Below are 23,691 nucleotides of genomic sequence, written 5' to 3' on the forward strand. Positions count from 1 at the left end.
CTTGGTGATAGTAGTGTGATAATGTAGTATTTGGTGTGATAATACTGTGTCAATTGGTGTGATAATATTGTAGTAGTTGGTGTGATAATACTGCATTGATTGATGTAATAATACTGAAGTAGTTAGTGTGATAATACTGCACTAGTTAGTGTGATACAACAGCAGTAATTGGTAGTATAATACAGCAGTAGTTAGTTTGATAATACTGTAGTATTTTGTCTGATACTACTGAAGTAGTTGGTGTGATAATACTGAAGTAGTTGGTGTGATGATACTGTACTAGTGAGTGTGCCAATACTGTAGTAATTGGTTTGATAATACTGTAGTACTGTGATAATGTAGTATTTGGTGTGATAATACAGAAGCAGTTGGTGTGATAATACTGAAGTAGTTGATGTGATGATACTGTACTAGTTAGTGTGCCACTACTGTTGTAATTGGTTTGATAATACTGTAGTAGTGTGATAATGTAGTATTTGGTGTGATGATACTGAAGTAGTTGGTGTGATAATACTGAAGTAGTTGGTGTGATGATACTGAAGTAGTTGGTGTGATGATACTGTACTAGTTAGTGTGCCAATACTGTAGTAATTGGTTTGATAATACTGTAGTAGTGTGATAATGTAGTATTTGGTGTGATAATACTGTGTCAATTGGTGTGATAATATTGTAGTAGTTGGTGTGATAATACTGCATGAATTGATGTAATAATACTGAGGTGGTTAGTGTGATAATACTGCACTAGTTAGTGTGATACAACAGCAGTAATTGGTAGTATAATACAGCAGTAGTTAGTTTTATAATACTGTAGTATTTTGTCTGATACTACTGAAGTAGTTGGTGTTATAATACAGAAGTAGTTGGTGTGATGATACTGTACTAGTTAGTGTTCCAATACTGTAGTAATTGGTTTGATAATACTGTAGTAGTGTGATAATGTAGTATTTGGTGTGATAATACTCTGTCAATTGGTGTGATATTATTATAGTAGTTGGTGTGATAATACTGCAATAATTGGTGTAATAATACTGAAGTAGTTAGTGTGATAATACTGCACTAGTTAGTGTGATAAAACAGCAGTAATTGGTAGTATAATACAGCAGTAGTAAGTTTGAAAATACTGTAGTATTTGGTCTGATACTACTGAAGTAGTTAGTGTGATAATACTGAAATAGTTGGTGTGATGATACTGTACTAGTTAGTGTGCCAATTCTGTAGTAATTGGTTTGATAATACTTTAGTAGTGTGATAATGTAGTATTTGGTGTGATAATACTGTGTTAATTGGTGTGATAATATTATAGTAGTTGGTGTGATAAAACTGCATTAATTGGTGTAATAATACTGAAGTAGTTAGTGTGATAATACTGCACTAGTTAGTGTGATAAAACAGCAGTAATTGGTAGTATAATACAGCAGTAGTTAGTTTTATAATACTGTAGTATTTTGTCTGATACTACTGAAGTAGTTGGTGTTATAATACAGAAGTAGTTGGTGTGATGATACTGTACTAGTTAGTGTTCCAATACTGTAGTAATTGGTTTGATAATACTGTAGTACTGTGATAATGTAGTATTTGGTGTGATAATACTCTGTCAATTGGTGTGATATTATTATAGTAGTTGGTGTGATAATACTGCAATAATTGGTGTAATAATACTGAAGTAGTTAGTGTGATAATACTGCACTAGTTAGTGTGATACAACAGCAGTAATTGGTAGTATAATACAGCAGTAGTTAGTTTTATAATACTGTAGTATTTTGTCTGATACTACTGAAGTAGTTGGTGTTATAATACAGAAGTAGTTGGTGTGATGATACTGTACTAGTTAGTGTGCCAATACTGTAGTAATTGGTTTGATAATACTGTAGTAGTGTGATAATGTAGTATTTGGTGTGATAATACTCTGTCAATTGGTGTGATAATATTATAGTAGTTGGTGTGATAATACTGCAATAATTGGTGTAATAATACTGAAGTAGTTAGTGTGATAATATTGCACTAGTTAGTGTGATAAAACAGCAGTAATTGGTAGTATAATACAGCAGTAGGAAGTTTGAAAATACTGTAGTATTTGGTCTGATACTACTGAAGTAGTTAGTGTGATAATACTGAAGTAGTTGGTGTGATGATACTGCACTAGTTAGTGTGCCAATTCTGTAGTAATTGGTTTGATAATACTTTAGTAGTGTGATAATGTAGTATTTGGTGTGATAATACTGTGTTAATTGGTGTGATAATATTATAGTAGTTGGTGTGATAATACTGCATTAATTGGTGTAAGAATACTGAAGTAGTTAGTGTGATAATACTGCACTAGTTAGTGTGATAAAACCGCAGTAATTGGTAGTATAATACAGCAGTAGTAAGTTTGAAAATACTGTAGTATTTGGTCTGATACTACTGAAGTAGTTAGTGTGATAATACTGAAATAGTTGGTGTGATGATACTGTACTAGTTAGTGTGCCAATTCTGTAGTAATTGGTTTGATAATACTTTAGTAGTGTGATAATGTAGTATTTGGTGTGATAATACTGTGTCAATTGGTGTGATAATATTATAGTAGTTGGTATAATAATACTGCATTAATTGGTGTAATAATACTGAAGTAGTTAGTGTGATAATACTGCACTAGTTAGTGTGATAAAACAGCAGTAATTGGTAGTATAATACAGCAGTAGTACGTTTGATGAAGTAGTTAGTGTGATAATACTGAAGTAGTTGGTGTGATGATACTGTACTAATTAGTGTGCCAATACTGTAGTAATTGGTTTGATAATACTGCAGTAGTGTGATAATGTAGTATTTGGTGTGATAATACTGAAGTAGTTGGTGTGATGATACTGTACTAGTTAGTGTGCCAATACTGTAGTAATTGGTTTGATAATACTGTAGTAGTGTGATAATGTAGTATTTTTTTGTGATAATACTGAAGTAGTTGGTGTGATAATACTGCAGTAGTTGGTGTGATTGTACTGTAGTAATTGGTTTGATAATACTGTAGTAGTTAGAGTGATAATACTGTAGTAACTTGTGTGATAGTATAATAGTATTTGGTGTGATAATACTGCAGTAGTTGGTGTGATGGTACTGTAGTAATTGGTGTGATAACACTGTAGTAGTTAGTGTGATAATACTGGCATAATTGATGTGATGATACTGTAGTAGTTGTTGTGATAATACTGCAGTAATTGGTGTTATAATACTGAAGTAGTTAATTGATAATACTGCACTAATTAGTGTAATAATACTGAAGTAGTTGGTGTGATAATACTGTAGTATTAGTGTGATAATACTGTGGTTGTTGGTGTGATGATACTGTAATAATTGGTGTGATACTCAATCGGTGTGATGCTACTGCAGTAGTTGGTGTGATATTACTGTAGTAGTTAGTGTGATAATAGTGTAGTAATTGGTGTGATAATACTGTAGTGTTGGTGTGATAATAATGCAGTAGTTAGTGTGATAATACTTCACTAATTAGTGTGATAATACTGCAGTAGTTGGTGTGATAATACTGTAGTAGTATATGGATTTACATCAAACTAACAGTAACAGTAGTATTATGTATAAAATATGTTCTAGAATATTGTCAGGAGAACATCTTGGTGAGAATATTGACTACAACAATAACAATCAGCCAACAAATCCCACATTTTAGTGTTGACCTTCACCATGCAACCCTCATGGCAAAGTATTCTGATCCTGTAAGCGGCGTTTATCACAGCAGCTGCTACTTCCTGCTTCCTGTGCGTGATAAGACTCTTATCTGCAGACCCGCTGAGTGTGAAGAGATGGTCGATAGATTGGCCAAAGAGCACGCGGGCAGCGCTGATTCAAAGCAAACACGTGCGCGCTGACACCACTTTATGCTACATGCTAACAACATTGCACTTTGTGTTGTCCACGCTTGTCAAGCACAACTGCATATTGAAGTTACATATTACATGTACCGTACATGGAAATGTACAATCTTTGCTCACATGACAAAAATATTGGTACGATAAAGAAGTAGCATTTGTGGAAATATGAAGTACCGTATTTTTCGGACTATAAGTCGCAGTTTTTTTTCATAGTTTGGCCGGGGGTGCGACTTATACTCAGGAGCGACTTATGTGTGAAATTATTAACACATTACCGTAAAATATCAAATATTATTATTTAGCTCATTCACGTAAGAGACTAGACGTATAAGATTTCATGGGATTTAGCGATTAGGAGTGACAGATTGTTTGGTAAACGTATAGCATGTTCTATATGTTGTAGTTATTTGAATGACTCTTACCATAATATGTTACGTTAACATACCAGGCACGTTCTCAGTTGGTTATTTATGCCTCATATAACGTACACTTATTCAGCCTGTTGTTCACTATTCTTTATTTATTTTAAATTGCCTTTCAAATGTCTATTCTTGGTGTTGGGTTTTATCAAAAAAAATTCCCCCAAAAATGCGACTTACATATGTTTTTTTCCTTCTTTATTATGCATTTTCGGCAGGTGCGACTTATACTCCGGTGCGGCTTATACTCCGAAAAATACGGTATCATGATGCGTTAAAGAGTCTTATGGCCTGAGGGAAGAAGCTGTTACAGAACCTGTAGGTTCTGCTACGGAGGCTGTGGAACCTATTTCTAGAGTCCAGCAGGGAAAACAGTCCTTGTTGGGGGTGGGAGGAATCTCTGCAGATTTTCTGAGCCCTGGTCAGGCAGCGGCTTTTTGCGATATAGGGAGAGAATGAGCATTGAATGAAGGCATGTAGCATGCAGCACGTGTTGCTAGTCTGTACGGTGTAAAGCTTGTCCGTTTTGAGCGAGACACCTTCTTCCTTTGTCACTGATTCACGCCGACAGGGGCCACATAATCGCTTGCCGCCGGTGGTGTAATCCATCGCGAGCACACCAGCTGCTGTCCGAGGCGCTGCTGCCGGGGACGACGGAAAGGCTGAAATCGAGTGCTCCTTGTGATTTAAAAAGCTTTTTAGGCACCTCTTTGTCAGGATTAATGAGTGCGGCTGTGGGCAACGTGCAGCCACTGACTGAAGCGCGAGAACATCTCCGCATCAGCGTGTTGCTGGGAATGGTGATCCGGGGGCACGATTGTGATGCAATAAAAGCTATTGTTGCTTTAATACAAGCAAGTGTCAAATGAAATTCTTTATTTATTTTAAATTCCCTTTCAAATGTCTATTCTTGGTGTTGGGTTTTATCAAAAAAAATTCCCCAAAAAATGCGACTTATACTCCAGTGCGACTTATATATGTTTTTTTCCTTCTTTATTATGCATTTTCGGCAGGTGCGACTTATACTCCGGTGCGACTTATACTCCGAAAAATACGGTATCTTTGCTTTCACACAGAGGAGATGAAGACAACACTTTTTGTGTTTTATTCGGTGAGGACATATCCTGACGTTTTGATGCAGACACAAACGTCCTCTAAGGATGTGGGGGGAGAGGGGGTTATACGCTCACAGAGGCAGCAGACATGGCGTCCTAACGCCATCTTTTATGTAAGCGGGACCACTGTGTGATATCTTTAAAAGGTAATTCATCAGCGTGACTCTCCTCTGACATTTGGAGCACCCTTGCCTTTGCCGTCCCCCCTCGCCCCCCCCCACAACCCCCACCACCGGCACGGCGAGGAAAAGCGTTAAGAGCGGGATTTATGGAGCGTTTCTGCTTGATCGTTCTTCAAGCGCTCTTATTGCCTTCTTCCTGTGACCCCCCTCAGGCTCGCGTCCACATTATTCACGCTGATATATGTGAGAAAGAACAGACGCTTATGCCGTATTTTAATACAACGTTGTCATCGGATGTGCTGCGTTTACTGACTCGTTCATCACGCGCGCAAAGTACGGCTGTGCTTACAAATCCCTGATGCTGATGGAGCCAGCGCTCTTACGCGGGTACGGGTGTCGGCCGTTACCGCGGCACTATTTGACACGTTTATGCGCGTCAGAACCCACGACTGACATGACGGATTCATTGGAACCCCAAGAATAAAGAAACACTGCTAACGCTACATTTTACGGTAAAACAAAAAAGGTACAGTTTTTTCATTTACAGTAATACACTGTAAATTTTAGATTTTACGGTAAAAATCTGGTAGCTCAGACGGCAAAATTTCATCTTAAAATGAAGTGAATGAGTGAATGTGGAAACAGTGTCAAAGCGCTTTGAGTACCTTGTTCATTCTTCCTACATTGTTACAGTGTAATAATTATTGTTACCTGTGGTAATGCCACCATAATACAACATGTGTATTACAATCCTTAAACAAAGTAACAGTGAAGGTCAATGTATAAATCACTGAATGGAAAACTGGGGGTGGGATTAAATAAGTTATCTTCTTCCCACTCCCTTTCAGGCAAAACTGGATCATCATGCTTACATACCGTACATTACCTTTTGCATTATATAATTTATATTATGTGTTGAATGCCGATATACTATATATATCTCGATCTCTGGAGAGGCGTGATTGGGAAGAATGGCTGCCCGGATCTGAACCCGAGCGGTGTTTTGTTATTGGACTTTTGTGCCCGTCACAGATTGTCCATAACGAACACCATGTTCAAACATAAGGGTGTCCATATGTGCACTTGGCACCAGGACACCCTAGGCCGCAGTTCCATGATCGACTTTGTAGTTGTGTCATCGGATTTGCGGCCTCATGTTTTGGACAATCGGGTGAAGAGAGGGGCGGAGCTTTCTACCGATCACCACCTGGTGGTGAGTTGGCTGCGATGGTGGGGGAGGATGCCGGACAGACCTGGCAGGCCCAAACGCATTGTGAGGGTTTGCTGGGAACGTCTGGCAGAGTCTCCTGTCAGAGAGAGTTTCAATTCCAACCTCCGGAAGAACTTTGAACATGTCACGAGGGAGGTGCTGGACATTGAGTCCGAATGGACCATGTTCCGCGCCTCTATTGTCGAGGCAGCTGATTGGAGCTGTGGCCGCAAGGTAGTTGGTGCTTGTCGTGGCGGTAATCCTAGAACCCGTTGGTGGACACCGGCGGTGAGGGATGCCGTCAAGCTGAAGAAGGAGTCCTATCGGGTTCTTTTGGCTCATAGGACTCCTGAGGCAGCGGACAGGTACCGACAGGCCAAGCGGTGTGCGGCTTCAGCGGTCGCAGAGGCAAAAACTCGGACATGGGAGGAGTTCGGGGAAGCCATGGAAAACGACTTCCGGACGGCTTCGAAGCGATTCTGGACCACCATCCGCCGCCTCAGGAAGGGGAAGCAGTGCACTATCAACACCGTGTATGGCGAGGATGGTGTTCTGCTGTCCTCGACTGCGGATGTTGTGGATCGGTGGAGGGAATACTTCGAAGACCTCCTCAATCCCACCAACACGTATTCCTATGAGGAAGCAGTGCCTGGGGAATCTGTGGTGGGCTCTCCTATTTCTGGGGCTGAGGTTGCTGAGGTAGTTAAAAAGCTCCTCGGTGGCAAGGCCCCGGGGGTAGATGAGATCCACCCGGAGTTCCTTAAGGCTCTGGATGCTGTGGGGCTGTCTTGGTTGACAAGACTCTGCAGCATCGCGTGGACATCGGCGGCGGTTCCTCTGGATTGGCAGACCGGGGTGGTGGTTCCTCTCTTTAAGAAGGGGAACCGAAGGGTGTGTTCTAACTATCGTGGGATCACACTCCTCAGCCTTCCTGGTAAGGTCTATTCAGGTGTACTGGAGAGGAGGCTACGCCGGATAGTCAAACCTCAGATTCAGGAGGAACAGTGTGGTTTTCGTCCTGGTCGTGGAACTGTGGATCAGCTCTATACTCTCGGCAGGGTCCTTGAGGGTGCATGGGAGTTTGCCCAACCTGTCTACATGTGTTTTGTGGACTTGGAGAAGGCATTTGACCGTGTCCCTCGGGAAGTCCTGTGGGGAGTGCTCAGAGAGTATGGGGTTTCGGACTGTCTGATTATGGCAGTCCGCTCCCTGTATGATCAGTGCCAGAGCTTGGTCCGCATTGCCGGCAGTAAGTCGGACACGTTTCCAGTGAGGGTTGGACTCCGCCAAGGCTGCCCTTTGTCACCGATTCTGTTCATAACTTTCATGGACAGAATTTCTAGGCGCAGTCAAGGCGTTGAGGGGATCTGGTTTGGTGGCTGCAGGATTAGGTCTCTGCTTTTTGCAGATGATGTGGTCCTGATGGCTTCATCTGGCCAGGATCTTCAGCTCTCACTGGATCGGTTCGCAGCCAAGTGTGAAGCGACTGGGATGAAAATCAGCACCTCCAAGTCCGAGTCCATGGTTCTCGCCCGGAAAAGGGTGGAGTGCCATCTCCGGGTTGGGGAGGAGATCTTGCCCCAAGTGGAGGAGTTCAAGTACCTCGGAGTCTTGTTCACGAGTGAGGGAAGAGTGGATCGTCAGATCGACAGGCGGATCGGTGCGGCGTCTTCAGTAATGCGGACGCTGTATCGATCCGCAGGAGCTGAGCCGGAAGGCAAAGCTCTCAATTTACTGGTCCATCTACGTTCCCATCCTCACCTATGGTCATGAGCGTTGGGTTATGACCGAAAGGACAAGATCACGGGTACAAGCGGCCGAAATGAGTTTCCTCCGCCGGGTGGCGGGGCTCTCCCTTAGAGATAGGGTGAGAAGCTCTGCCATCCGGGGGGAGCTCAAAGTAAAGCCGCTGCTCCTCCACATCGAGAGGAGCCAGATGAGGTGGTTCGGGCATCTGGTCAGGATGCCACCCGAATGCCTCCCTAGGGAGGTGTTTAGGGCACGTCCGACAGGTAGGAGGCCGCGGGGAAGACCCAGGACACGTTGGGAAGACTATGTCTCCCGGCTGGCCTGAGAACGCCTCGGGGTCCCACAGGAAGAGCTGGACGAAGTGGCTGGGTAGAGGGAAGTCTGGGCTTCCCTGCTTAGGCTGATGCCCCCGCGACCCGACCTCGGATAAGCGGAAGAAGATGGATGGATGGATGGATATCTCGATATTTTTTCCGTAAAGTAAAAACAATACACAAAACAGTCTTAGTTACCTGAAATACTAAGTATGTCATTATTATGACTTAGTAAGTCAATATTTTGATTTACTAATTTACTAAGTCAAAATAATGACTTAAGTCAAATTAATGACTTACTGCAAGTAAGCGTTTGCAATAAGCGTTTGAAAAAAAAAGAGTTAAAAGTGGGGCCACATGCTGACATATGTTCAACTCATCATGCTTAATTTATTACAGCATTTGGGAAGCCTGTAGTCGATTTTTATTATGTAAATGTTTTATTTTTATCAACCTGTGATAGCAGGGACCCTGCCATTCAAAACTAGGCTGCTACATTACTAATGATTAATGTAACTATAGCTGATCCTGTAAGCGGACTAGCAGCGATCGGTTTCACCGGACGTGAAACCGATCGCTGCTAGTCCTCTTTTGCTAGCATGCTAGCAGCGACTGGGCTAGGATAGACTGACCATACGTCCTCTTTTCACCGGACATGTCCTCTTTTGCGGAGCTGTCAGGGCGGCGTTTCATAAATGCCTCAAATGTCCGGCATTTCGAGTATTGTTTACACAACGTGCAGTACGCTACTTAATATGTCCGTGTGGAAACTCGTTCGGTACACTTCCGCACCGAAACGAAACCCCCGTACCGAAACGGTTCGATACAAATACACGTACCGTTACACCCCTATTATTTTGATTATTGTTTCTCAGCTGTTTGTAAATGTTGCAGTTTATAAATAAAGGTTAAAAAAACAAAAGAAAAACATAGCCTCTGCGCTTGAGCATAGCATAGATCCAACGAATCGATGACTACATTAATTGCCAACTATTATTATAATCGATTAGTTGTTGCAGCCCTACTCGTTACCAGTCTGCGCAGCCTGACAGATAGTTAACAGCATGTAGAAACAAAAACACCAGAAGTTTTGTTGAGAATTGACGTTCCTTCTTTTGAATTATGTTTATCTTATTACTATTTTCCTCCAATTGTGTATTTTACATAAAATAATGCCTATTGTGTATTTTACATAAACAAAATATAAGGTTTTGTGTTAATACATTCAGACAATAACTACATACGTTTACGCAAATAGAAACTAAACAACATCCACATCAAACATTGAACACAACGCATGTGTATGTGACTCATCACAACTAAACCTGAGGTGTAGTGTTATCGCACTCTCATGGTCAAATTATGCGCTATATGTCATTTATCGAGTTTTGATCGCCAGGGTTACTCTGAGGCAAAAACTACAAGACCACAAATACAAAAGAAAACACGAAGTCAGCAGTTTCAAAACAAAACAAACTAAATATCTTTGTGCTCAATATCTTTATACAAAGGTATGACCGAGTTTTGTGATAAAGCCTACATGTGTGGATTTCTACCGTTGTTGTAACGCCATGGTCATGGTGATGCGCGGATTGTTCTTCTAAGATGCGGACGGAAACTCCGGAGGCAAAATGCAGGTGAGGAAAATTATGTATTCCTCATAAATCACACAGAGAAGAGAAAAACCCAAGAAGAGCGTGCCTATAGCACGGGGAGCTAACGGAATAGCTGACAAGAAAAGCACAAGGCAAAGCTTAGCTCAGGGATACAAAGGATAGACGACGTAACTTGTTGTGTGTAAGCAAATAAAAGCACCAGCACCATGGAATAAATAGCTCTCTGATTAGTGCCCTGGAACAGGTGAACGTCCCAAACACTAATCAGAGGCAGGTGAACACAATGAATAACCATAGCAACCAATACACACATATATATATATATATATATATATATATATATATATATATATATATATATATATATATATATATATATATATATATATATATATATATATATAGAGGCGGGGCCTCATCTGCCATCATGGAAAGAAAAAAAATGTAAAAATAATTTTTTTTTATTAAATTGTTATATGTATCCAGTGATTATACTATAAAGTTATTTTCCATTTAACTTCACCCGTTTTAGATTATTTTTATTTAAAATCGCTGAATTTTCACATTTGCCGTTCAAATACTGAGAAGAGACGGTGCGGTGAACAGCAGCCAGTTGAGGCACGTCACTGCGTTGTGCCTCAACATGGATTGCGGACTCGGCTAACTGCTGGCCTGCTGTGCAGTGAGACTGTATTGCTATATGAATTATATTATACATTTCCATAGTTTAGTTAGCTGAGGTATATAATGTACAGTGTATTTTGTCAACAACGGTATGTGTGTAAAGTATTTCTTGTGCTGAGCGATCATAAAACGGCTGCAAAAGACGCACTGGCTGAGGCTCGCCTCCTGCACCCCCGCCGTAGAATGCACGGCAACCCCTGACGGGAGTGTTATATCAACTAAAGCCCACACTTAAACTTTCCAGGTGCAAGATTGAATCTATTTAAAAAAGTCATTTCATAAGAAGCCAAAAAAGTGCAAAAACAATAATGTTCGTGTTGGAGGAGTTGTGTATGACTGCAGGGCCACAACATTAGGTACACCTGCAGACTGCAGGTGTACCTAATTCACAACTCCTCCAACATGAACATTATTGTTTTTGCACTTTTTGGCTTCTTATTAAATAACTTCTGTAACCTATTTTTATGGGCTTTCTTCTTTGTGATGTTAAGTTCCTGTTATGCGCTGTTATACAGTATACGCCTTGAGCTCTTATTTTGAAGGCACTAAGAGCAGAAGTGATGACACGTTGGAGTGGAGCGGAAGTTTTTGAAAGAAGGTAAATAAAGTGGTCCTCGTGTAAACTGGAGCCTCCGTGTTTGTTATTTTGTAGTTTCATACAGTATAGGCGACATTTATAAACCCTCGGTTACACTTTTTTAAATAGATTCAATCTTGCACGTGGAAAGTTTAAGTGAGGGCTTTAGTTGATATAACACTCTCGTCAGGGGGTGCATTAATCCAGCACAACAGCGGCTCATGGACTTATTTTATAAGTAAAGGTAAGACCATAATAACGTTTTTTTTAATTAAATGTGCTTTTTTGTGTGCTACAGTTTGTATGTGTAAAGTTAAAGTTAAGTTAAAGTACCAATGATTGTCACACACACACTAGGTGTAATGAAATGTGTCCTCTGCATTTGACCCATCCCCTTGATCACCCCCTGGGAGGTGAGGGGAGCAGTGGGCAGCAGCGGCGCCGCGCCCGCGAATAATTTTTGGTGATTTAACCCCCAATTCCAACCCTTGATGCTGAGTGACAAGCAGGGAAGAATGTTGGTATGAGCTTTTAAACATAACCCGTTAACTGCTGCCAATCAAATGGTGAATAAGATACTCTTTAGGGTTCATATGTTTGTAAATCTGACTGTGATATATATATATATATATATTGTTCGTGAGAGTATTATTACACAAACATTTTTGTTGCCGCATTAAATTGGATATAAAACTAGTATTTAGGGATGTCCGATAATGGCTTTTTGCCGATATTCGATATTCCGATATTGTCCAACTCTGTTATTACCGATACCGATATCAACCAATATATGCAGTCGTGGAATTAACACATTATTATGCGTAATTTGGACAACCAGGTATGGTGAAGATAAGGTACTTTTAAAAAAAAATCATAAAATAAGATAAATAAATTAAAAACATTTTCTTGAATAAAAAAGAAAGTAAAACAATATAAAAACAGTTACATAGAAACTAGTAATTAATGAAAATTAGTCAAATTAACTGTTAAAGGTTAGTACTATTAGTGGACCAGCAGCACGCACAATCATGTGTGCTTACGGACTGTATCCCTTGCAGACTGTACTGATATATATTGATATATAATGTAGGAACCATAATATTAATAACAGAAAGAAACAACCCTTTTGTGTGAATGAGTGTGAATGAGTGTAAATGGGGGAGGGAGGTTTTTTGGGTTGGTGCACTAATTGTAAGTGTATCTTGTGTTTTTGTTGTTGATTTAATTAAAAAAAACAAAAAAAAAAAACGATACCGATAATAAAAAAAACGATACCGATAATTTCCGATATTACATTTTAACGCATTTATCGGCCGAGCCGATATTATCGGACATCTCTACTAGTATTGTTTAAAAAAATATTTTCATGACATAACCATCAAATGGAGCATAATTGAAAAATGGTTCAATTAATAAATGTATTGATATTTAATGATGTTTCTAAGCAGTTGGACAGTTTGATGACCTTGCGTTATCTTAAAATAAGCATAACTTCGCCTCTGTTTCTTGCTAACCCGCTAACAACATTTTACGCTTTATATCATTTATTTATTATTTATTCCATCGAGGTCCCTGGTATGCCTGTGATTGAACATAAGAAAAGCTCACTTGGGGAGAACTTGTTTAGCGCCACCTGTTGGTTTGCATGCTTAAATCTTTAGACTCAGATATTCAAACAGCGTCTTATGTTGGGGTGAAGACGGCATGATGTTGTTACTGAGACCAGTGCAGACTTACAAAATAGTTCAATATACAACGGTTGTTTATTTTGCCGTTCTTGTGGGAATACACAGCCTTAAGGCGCAGACACTAACAATCTACTTAACACAACAGTGTGTGATGCTCACTACTTGCAAAACATGTCTTCCTGGAGGCCTTCATTGTGTTTACACGATGATCCGTCAAAGTTTAACATTCCAACTCCCACTGTTTGTGGTTGTGTTGTCACCATATTAAATCATATTGTGTATCTTTACCCTGCGCGTCTTCCCCCGGGACGACTATGTGGCCTGGCTGAGTGTAAAACAGTTTAAACCTGAGAGCTTTCGCGCTAGAAAGGGATTGACAGAAAGTGTCAGCAAGCTCACACATCCATAAAAAAAAAGTGTCAGTGTACTGTTTCAAGAAAATAAACACGTCTGCTTGGTCTTTTGTCTGCCAAAGAAAAAAGCAGCATCTTAACTATGAATTTATGTGCACTATTAGTGGGTATTATTGCGGTTGAGCTACTAAGACTGCGTGTACAAGTGATACAAGTACAAACCCCGTTTCCATATGAGTTGGGAAATTGTGTTAGATGTAAATATAAACGGAATACAATGATTTGCAAATCCTTTTCAACCCATATTCAATTGAATGCACTACAAAGACAAGATATTTGATGTTCAAACTCATAAACTTTTTTTTTTTTTTTTTTAAATAATAATTAACTTAGAATTTCATGGCTGCAACATGTGCCAAAGTAGTTGGGAAAGGGCATGTTCACCACTGTGTTACATCACCTTTTCTTTTAACAATACTCAAATGATTGGGAACTGAGGAAACTAATTGTCGAAGCTTTGAAAGTGGAATTATTTCCAATTCTTGTTTTATTTAGAGCTTCAGTCGTTCAACAGTCCGGGGTTTCCGCTGTCGTATTTTACGCTTCATATTGCGCCACACATTTTCGATGGGAGACAGGTCTGGACTGCAGGCAGGCCAGGAAGGTACCCGCACTCTTTTTTTACGAAGCCACGCTGTTGTAACACGTGCTGAATGTGGCTTGGCATTGTCTTGCTGAAATAAACAGGGGCGTCCATGAAAAAAACGGCGCTTAGATGACAGCATATGTTGTTCCAAAACCTGTATGTACCTTTCAGCATTAATGGTGCCTTCACAGATGTGTAAGTTACCCATGCCTTGGGCACTAATGCACCCCTATACCATCACAAATGCTGGCTTTTGAACTTTGCGTCGATAACAGTCTGGATGGTTCGCTTCTCCTTTGGTCCGGATGACACGATGTCGAATATTTCCAAAAACAATTTGAAATGTGGACTCGTCAGACCACAGAATACTTTTCCACTTTGCATGAGTCCATCTTAGATGATCTCGGACCCAGAGAAGCCGGCGGCATTTCTGGATGTTGTTGATAAATGGCTTTCACTTTGCATAGTACAGCTTTAACTTGCACTTACAGATGTAGCGACAAGCTGTATTTAGTGACAGTGGTTTTCTGAAGTGTTCCTGAGCCCATGTGGTGATATCCTTTAGAGATTGATGTTGGTTTTTGATACAGTGCCGTCTGAGGGATCGAAAGTCACGGTCATTCAATGTTGGTTTCCGGCCATGCTGCTTATGTGGAGTGATTTCTCCAGATTCTCTGAACCTTTTGATGATATTATGGACCGTAGATGTTGAAATCCCTAAATTTCTTGCAATTGCACTTTGAGAAATGTTGTTCTTAAACTGTTTGACTATTTGCTCACGCAGTTGTGGACAAAGGGGTGTACCTCGCACCATCCTTTCTTGTAAAAGACTGAGCATTTTTTGGGAAGCTGTTTTTATACCCAATCATGGCACCCACCTGTTCCCAATTAGCCTGCACACCTGTGGGATGTTCCAAATAAGTGTTTGATGAGCATTCCTCAACTTTATCAGTATTTATTGCCACCTTTCCCAACTTCTTTGTCACATGTTGCTGGCATCAAATTCTAAAGTTAATGATTATTTGCAACATTTTTTTTTTTTTTTATCAGTTTCAACATCAAATATGTTGTCTTTGTAGCATATTCAACTGAATATGGGTTGAAAATGATTTGCAAATCATTGTATTCCGTTTATATTTACATCTAACACAATTTCCCAACTCATATGGAAACAGGGTTTGTACAAAAGTATTTGGAACACTTTAGTATGGGGAACACATATTCACTATTAATTAGTTGCTTATCAACATGCAAATTACTAACATATTAGCTCTTAATTAGTCATTATTAGGTACTTATTAATGCCTTATTCTGCATGGCCTTATTATACAACCAGTTAATTAACCATTAACTAAGAGTCTTCCCTCAATAACCTCAGAATTATTGCTTATTAGTAAACCTAATCCTAACCCTTATATGTTCCCCTAGTGTCCAAATAACTCTAAATGAAGTCTTTGTTACTTTAATAAGCAACTAATTAATGGTGAATATGTTCCCCATACTAAAGTGTTAACAAGTATTTGAATGGGGATTTTGTGTGTACAACTAGTATAAAAGGCAATTGAAAGTGTTTAAAACTACAGGAAGGCAAAAATAAAAATAAAACAATCGTGAAAATAATCATAATTCAAGTTAAAATCATAAAATATAATCATCATAAAACCTCACACTCAAATTAAAATCAAAGAGTGTTGATAAAATACTTTAAGTTGTCATATGTACAATTAAATACAACTGTTTTCAGGCTGAATTTGAACATTGCCAACAGAAAGACATGTCTTACGTCTTCCGGAAGACTATTCCAGATTTCAGGAGCATAAAACTGAAACGCAGCCTCACCATGGTGGGTCCTGACTCTGGGTACCAGTAGGAGACCACATGTCTCTAACATGTCAGTTATGTACTTTGGTACAAGACCAATAAAAAGACGTGTTCACAGGCAGAGCTGTTTTAAAGTCTATTCTCTGAGCAACAGGAAGCCAGTGCAGTGACCTGTGTGTGCTCTTATTTCCTGGTTCTAGTCAGGACTCGAGCAGCAGCCTTCTATAAGTACTGCAGCTGCTTTACAGCTTGTTTCGAGAGCCCAGTAACCTGCTGGAGACTAAGGCATGGCTTTCTAAGTCTGATTTAGACATTATTCCTCTGATTTTAGCAATGTTTTTTAGGTGGTAAAAAGCTGCTGATGTTGTTGACTTAATGTGGCTGTTAAAGTTCAAATCTGTGTTCATTATTACCCCTAGATTTCCAACCTGATTATTAGGTTTCAGGGAAAGTGTCTCCAGGTGACTAATAGTTCCTCTTTGCTTTAGTGGGTCACAGACATTGATTTCAGTTTTGTCTGAGTTTAACTGAAGACACATTCATTATCCGCACATCTGTGACGTTACGCTCCAACTTGTGGTACTTTGTTATGTTGTAGAACATGCAGCAAACAACTATAATCTGCACCTCTTTTGGTGGACTTTTTAAGCACGCTGAAGGTGTACTCTGCGAGACGCCTTTGATAATTGCGATGGTGTGCTTGAATGATCCAGCTGCGAGAAAATGCAGTGTTGCAAGAAGTTCTTTCATATAGGAGATGTATTGATTCGATTTAGTGTTTCATGGCTAAAAATCACCCCTTAAGTTATCCGGCAGCTCAAAAATAGAGTTGCTGGACAGACAATATGCCAAATATTTAGTATTTCTGCTCCTTAATAATCCTTTAAATGAAAGAAGATCGGCACATGAAATGTTTGTTAGACGGCTCCTAGTGAAGTACTTTGTACAACGTAGAATAATAAAACATACAATAGCATAACATAACAACATAACATCTACATGCTGCCGCTAGGTGACATCATACGCAAATATGGTATTAGTTTTCAAGGTTATGCTGATGACATCCAACTCTACATGCCCCTAAAGCAGACCAACTTGCGAGATTGTAGTTACCTGGAGGCGTGTCTAAATTACATTAAACAATGGATGTCCAGCAACTTTTTGCATCTTAACGCTAAGAAAACGGAAATGCTGTTTATCGGTAGGAGGTTGCAGGGGGTGTATATTGTAGCGTCCCGGAAGAGTTAGTGCTGCAAGGGGTTCTGGGTATTTCTTCTGTTGTGTTTATGTTGTGTTACGGTGCGGATGTTCTCCCGAAATGTGTTTGTCATTCTTTTTTGGTGTGGGTTCACAGTGTGGCGCATATTTGTAACAGTGTTAAAGTTGTTTATACGGTCACCCTCAGTGTGACCTGTATGGCCGTTGATCATGTATGCGTTGCATTCACTTGTGTGTGTGAAAAGCCGTAGATATTATGTGATTGGGCCGGCACGCAAAGGCAGTGCCTTTAAGGTTTATTGGCGCTCTGTACTTCTCCCTACGTCCGTGTACACAGCGGCATTTTAAAAAGTCATAAATTTAACTTTTTGAAACCGATACCGATAATTTCCGATATTACATTTTAAAGCATTAATCGGCCGATAATATCGGCACTCCAATATTATCGGACATCTCTAAACATACTTTAACGTAAAATACAATAACTAAATGTAACATAATGCAACGTACCGTAAAGCAACATATGTAACACATCACAACGTAACGCAACGTACCACAACGCAACTCACGTAACACAACACAACGTCTGCAATGTGTTGTAACACAACATATACCCTATCGCAGTGGTTCTCAAATGGGGGTACGCGTACCCCAGGGGGTACTTGAAGGTATGCCAAGGGGTACGTGAGATTTTTTTTAAATATTCTAAAAATAGCAACAATTCAAAAATCCTTTATAAATATAAATAAAAACCTATCTTTTTTTCCAAATAGTTCAAGAAAGACCACTACAAATGAGCAATATTTTGCACTGTTATACAATTTAATAAATCAGAAACTGATTTTACTTCTTTATCTCTTTTTTTCAACCAAAAATGCTTTGCTCTGATTAGGGGGTACTTGAATTAAAACAATTTTCACAGGAGGTACATCACTGAAAAAAGGTTGAGAACCACTGCCCTATCGCAGTAACATAACGCTATCTAATGTACCTTAACGCAACATATCGTAACACAACATATCGTAACACAATATATCGTAACACAACATACCGTAACAAACCATACAGTAGGGAAGGGATTTATATGGCCTTATTTCTAGTTGGATCTCACATGAGAGGAACAGTGCGGGGTCAATCGTTTTGCAATGCAGTCTGCTGAAAATGATGGAAAGCGCCACTCTGCATAGCAACTGATGCTGTGGTCAAAGTTGGAATTTCCACAAAACCCATTCTAAGATATTCAACACTCTACTGCCATCTGGCGGCTAAAGTGGATGGTGCATCCCCCAATCTGTCATGTTTCATGTGTCAGGTAAACTTTGACGAATGGGACAATATGAATACCCTTCCTACCACACCGTAACGCACCATACCGTAACATAACGGAATGTGACGTAATGCAACGCGATGTATTGCAACCTAACGTAACACAATGTAATGCAACATAACGTAAGGCAACATACCGTGACATAACAAACATAACACAACACAATGTAACTTAACATAACATAAGATAACATAAATTATGACACCATAACTTAACGTAACAAAATACAATATATGATAACAAATTATTTATTATGTGAGGCTTAAATTTTCAATTTCCTTTGGCCAAGTGTGGTTCTTTTAAATGTGCTGTATTATTAAACTGAACGGAACTGAACTATTATACTATATATATATAATGCGGCTGCTAGACTTTTGACAAGAACAAGAAAGTTTGATCATATTACGCCTATACTGGCTCACCTGCACTGGCTTCCTGTGCACTTAAGAAGTGACTTTAAGGTTTTACTACTTACGTATAAAATACTAGCTCCGTCCTATCTTGTCGATTGCATTGTACCATATGTCCCGGCAAGAAATCTGCGTTCAAAGAACTCCGGCTTATTAGTGATTCCCAGAGCCCAAAAAAAGTCTGCGGGCTATAGAGCGTTTTCTATTCGGGCTCCAGTACTATGGAATGCCCTCCCGGTAACAATTAGAGATGCTACCTCAGTAGAAGCATTTAAGTCCCATCTTAAAACTCATTTGTATACTCTAGCCTTTAAATAGCCCCCCTGTTAGACCAGTTGATCTGCCGTTTCTTTTCTTTTCTCCTCTGCTCCCCTTTTCCTTGAGGGGGGGGGGGGGCACAGGTCCGGTGGCCATGGATGAAGTGCTGGCTGTCCAGAGTCGGGACCCGGGGGGGTGGACCGCTCGCCTGTGCATCGGCTGGGAACATCTCTACGCTGCTGACCCGTCTCCGCTCGGGATGGTGTCCTGCTGGCCCCACTATGGACTGGACTCTTACTATTATGTTGGATCCACTATGGACTGGACTCTCACAATATTATGTCAGACCCACTCGACATCCATTGCTTTTGGTCTCCCCTAGAGGGGGGGGGGTTACCCACATATGCGGTCCTCTCCAAGGTTTCTCATAGTCATTCACATCGACGTCCCACTGGGGTGAGTTTTTCCTTGCCCGTATGTGGGCTTTGTACCGAGGGCTTTGTACCGAGGATGTCGTTGTGGCTTGTGCAGCCCTTTGAGACTCTTGTGATTTAGGGCTATATAAATAAAGATTGATTGATTGATGATTGATACTATAATGTAATATAACATAAGATAATGCAGTGTGATGTGTCTCTTAATAGCTCAAACGTTTGTTTTGTTGTTGTAGGTTGCTCTGCGTGCATTCCTGACAACAAGTTGACGGGCATGCGTCACCACGGTCGCGACATGACAACGTCATTTATTATTCTGCTGCAGGAAAAGGTGCCACATGCAGAGGATTTGGACTTTGCATTTAATGAAAAGGACATCCCACATTCAAGGCGGGGAGTGGGCCTCTCTTTATTCCCTGCTGGGAGCTGTGGCTGCTTATTGTCATATGAAACGTTCATGTAGGCATGCACTATCAGTACAGTACACACAGTAAACGCCTGCTTGATAACACACCTATGCAATATGCACGAGGCAAAATATGCACAACCTTTCCTATCCATGACTTTCTCTTTGTAAACGACATACTTTCACATGGATGCTGATAATGCAGTCACAGAAATGATGAGGAATTTAATACTTTAACCCTGCTGGCGAGCACGTCACAATATTATATCCTACACCAAGGGTCGGCAACCCAAATTGTTGAAAGAGCCATATTGGACCAAAAATACAAAAAATAATCTGACATGGAGCCGCAAAAAATTAAAACAATTAATATAAATAAGTCTTATAATGAAGGCAACACATGACGTAAGTGTCTATATTAGCCTACTATCAAAGTGACTATGTCTTGCAGGCTGAAGCAAATCTTCGTTGACAGAAATGTTGAAATGTAATATTTATTCTACACTTTTTTACAACATTTGAAAATATTACTAAAACGGAACTCAGAAGGTGAGATGAGAAAACTCCTGGAAATTATTGGCTTTTAATGGCCAAAGGTATAGATGTTTGTGTCCAAGTTAAAGGAAACGACAGGCTGTCTTCTTCTTATGGACTTATTACAATCTTTGGCAAGTTAGGTAATATTTGCTGTGGTCTGGAACAACATGGCACACAAAGAACTATCTGAAATCCAGCCAATATTACATATAGATAATGTGTCATTAAACGTGCAAAACTAAATTATATACAAAGAGGATACAAGTAAAGGATATTATGAGCTCCAATATACCTACAAATGAGGCATAATGATGCAATATGTACATACAGCTAGCCTGAATAGCATGCTAGCATTGATTAGCTTGCAGTCATGCAGTGACCAAATATGCCTGATTAGCACTCCACACAAGTTAATAACACACATCATAAAACATTTGGTCGACAAAATGAGACAAAGAAGGAGTGGAGGATTTCGCATGTAAACAAAGTGTTGCGTCACAGTCCACACTATGGTGGGTTCAAGAACCGCCAAAATTAGTAGGACAAAACGATGTTCACCAAACACTCTCATCAGTGAAGCATACACACAAACATATTAAACACTGGGCTTTCTAACAATTGGGAAGGTTTGTGTCATGTTTGTCCTCAAACAAAAAACATACTAAGACAAAAAAAATATTTCCCCCTTTTTTTTTTTCCCCCATTTTCAATCCTTTTTTAAACATGCTTCGGGGAGCCATTAGGGCGGCACTTAAGAGCCGCATGCGGCTCGAGAGCCGGGCGTTGCTGGCCCCCGAGCATTAGCATCAAAGGGTTAAATTAGAACAACGTGTGTAGAGATGCTCTATGATGCAAAAGTGAATTTTAAGTGATACGACATCATTAAAAAGTCACTTTTGCAAAACAAGACAGTTTTTTTTAATAATGTTTAGTATCCATAAACATATAATTGTTGCAAAAGAGCAATGCTCTCACCATGATGCAAAAGTGACCTTTTAGTGATAGAACATCGTTAAAAGAAACGCGTCGCTTAAGCATTACAGCCATCAGACTGTATAATGCATATGTTCCTTGACTGCACTTAAATGTAGAGTACCCGTATTTTCCGCACCATTAGCCGCACCTAAAAACCACAAATTTACTCAAAAGCTGACAGTGCGGCTTTTAACCCGGTGCGCTTTATATATGGATAAATATTAAGATTCATTTTCATAAAGTTTCGTTCTCGCAACTTCGGTAAACAGCCGCCATCTTTTTTCCCGGTAGAACAGGAATCGCTTCTTCTTCTACGCAAGCAACTGCCAAGGTAAGCACCCGCCCCCATAGAACAGGAAGCGCTTCTTCTTGTACTGTAAGCAACCACCCGCCCCCGGAAGAAGAAGAAGCGCGGTGCATGCTGGGATATGTGACGTTTCATTTCCATTTGTGTGTTTATGTAAAGACCCCAAAATGGCTCCTATTAAGTGTGTTGTCTGTCTAATTATAAATAATGCAGACGAGGCGTGTTAACTGAGTTCTCAACGTTTACTCACAGCGTGCTCATAACCACATTCTAACTGCCAGCATACAACGCTTCTCAGGGCTACCGCGCATGCTCGTCACTATCGTTGCATGCTGGGTAGTGTAGTTGTTATATTTGCTAGCTCATAACATCACATTAAGAGACACGGTTACGCGCTTAATTCAATACTCGCCGTCATTCCGGGTGGATTGACAAAAGAACTCCAGCCGCTAGATATTGGTGTCAACAGGGCATTCGAAGCTAGACTGCTAACTGCGTGGGAACAGTGGATGACGAAGAAGCGCGCGGTGCATGCTGGGATATGTGACGTTTCATTTCCATTTGTGTGTTTATGTAAAGACCCCAAAATGGCTCCTATTAAGTGTGTTGTCTGTCTAATTATAAATAATGCAGACGAGGCGTGTTAACTGAGTTCTCAACGTTTACTCACAGCGTGCTCATAACCACATTCTAACTGCCAGCATACAACGCTTCTCAGGGCTACCGCGCATGCTCGTAACTATCGTTGCATGCTGGGTAGTGTAGTTGTTATATTTGCTAGCTCATAACATCACATTAAGAGACACGCTTACGCGCTTAATTCAATACTCGCCGTCATTCCGGGTGGATTGACAAAAGAACTACAGCCGCTAGATATTGGTGTCAACAGGGCATTCGAAGCTAGACTGCTAACTGCGTGGGAACAGTGGATGACGAAGAAGCGCGCGGTGCATGCTGGGATATGTGACGTTTCATTTCCATTTGTGTGTTTATGTAAAGACCCCAAAATGGCTCCTATTAAGTGTGTTGTCTGTCTAATTATAAATAATGCAGACGAGGCGTGTTAACGGAGTTCTCAACGTTTACTCACAGCGTGCTCATAACCACATTCTAACTGCCAGCATACAACAACGCTTCTCAGGGCTACCGCGCATGCTCGTAACTATCGTTGCATGCTGGGTAGTGTAGTTGTTATATTTGCTAGCTCATAACATCACATTAAGAGACACGCTTACGCGCTTAATTCAATACTCGCCGTCATTCCGGGTGGATTGACAAAAGACCTCCAGCCGCTAGATATTGGTGTCAACAGGGCATTCGAAGCTAGACTGCTAACTGCGTGGGAACAGTGGATGACAGAAGGCGAACACACCTTCACTAAGACAGGGAGGCAGCGCCAGACGACACCAACATCTGCCAGTGGATCGTAAATGCCTGGGCAGATATTTCGGTCACAACTGTGGTCCGAGCTTTCCGGAAGGCAGGATTCACAGAACTGCTGGACAACAGTGACACTGACTCCGATGACTTCGACGAGACGGAACCGGCCATTTTGGATCCCACATTTGCCCAACTTTTCACTTCGGACACCGAAGACGAAGGATTTACGAATGAAGAATAACTTCAGAAAGTGAGCGCTATG

General features: G+C 40.4%; 1 protein-coding gene across 4 annotated transcripts in view; it reads right to left on the reverse strand.

The window, feature by feature from the left end:
- Positions 1-23,691, reverse strand: part of cacna2d2a (calcium channel, voltage-dependent, alpha 2/delta subunit 2a) — a 629,987-nt gene that overhangs the window by 174,573 nt on the left and 431,723 nt on the right. The gene's annotated exons all lie outside the window — the stretch shown is intronic.

The sequence above is a fragment of the Nerophis lumbriciformis genome, linkage group LG38 (assembly GCF_033978685.3).
Source record: "Nerophis lumbriciformis linkage group LG38, RoL_Nlum_v2.1, whole genome shotgun sequence".
NCBI lineage: Eukaryota > Metazoa > Chordata > Actinopteri > Syngnathiformes > Syngnathidae > Nerophis > Nerophis lumbriciformis.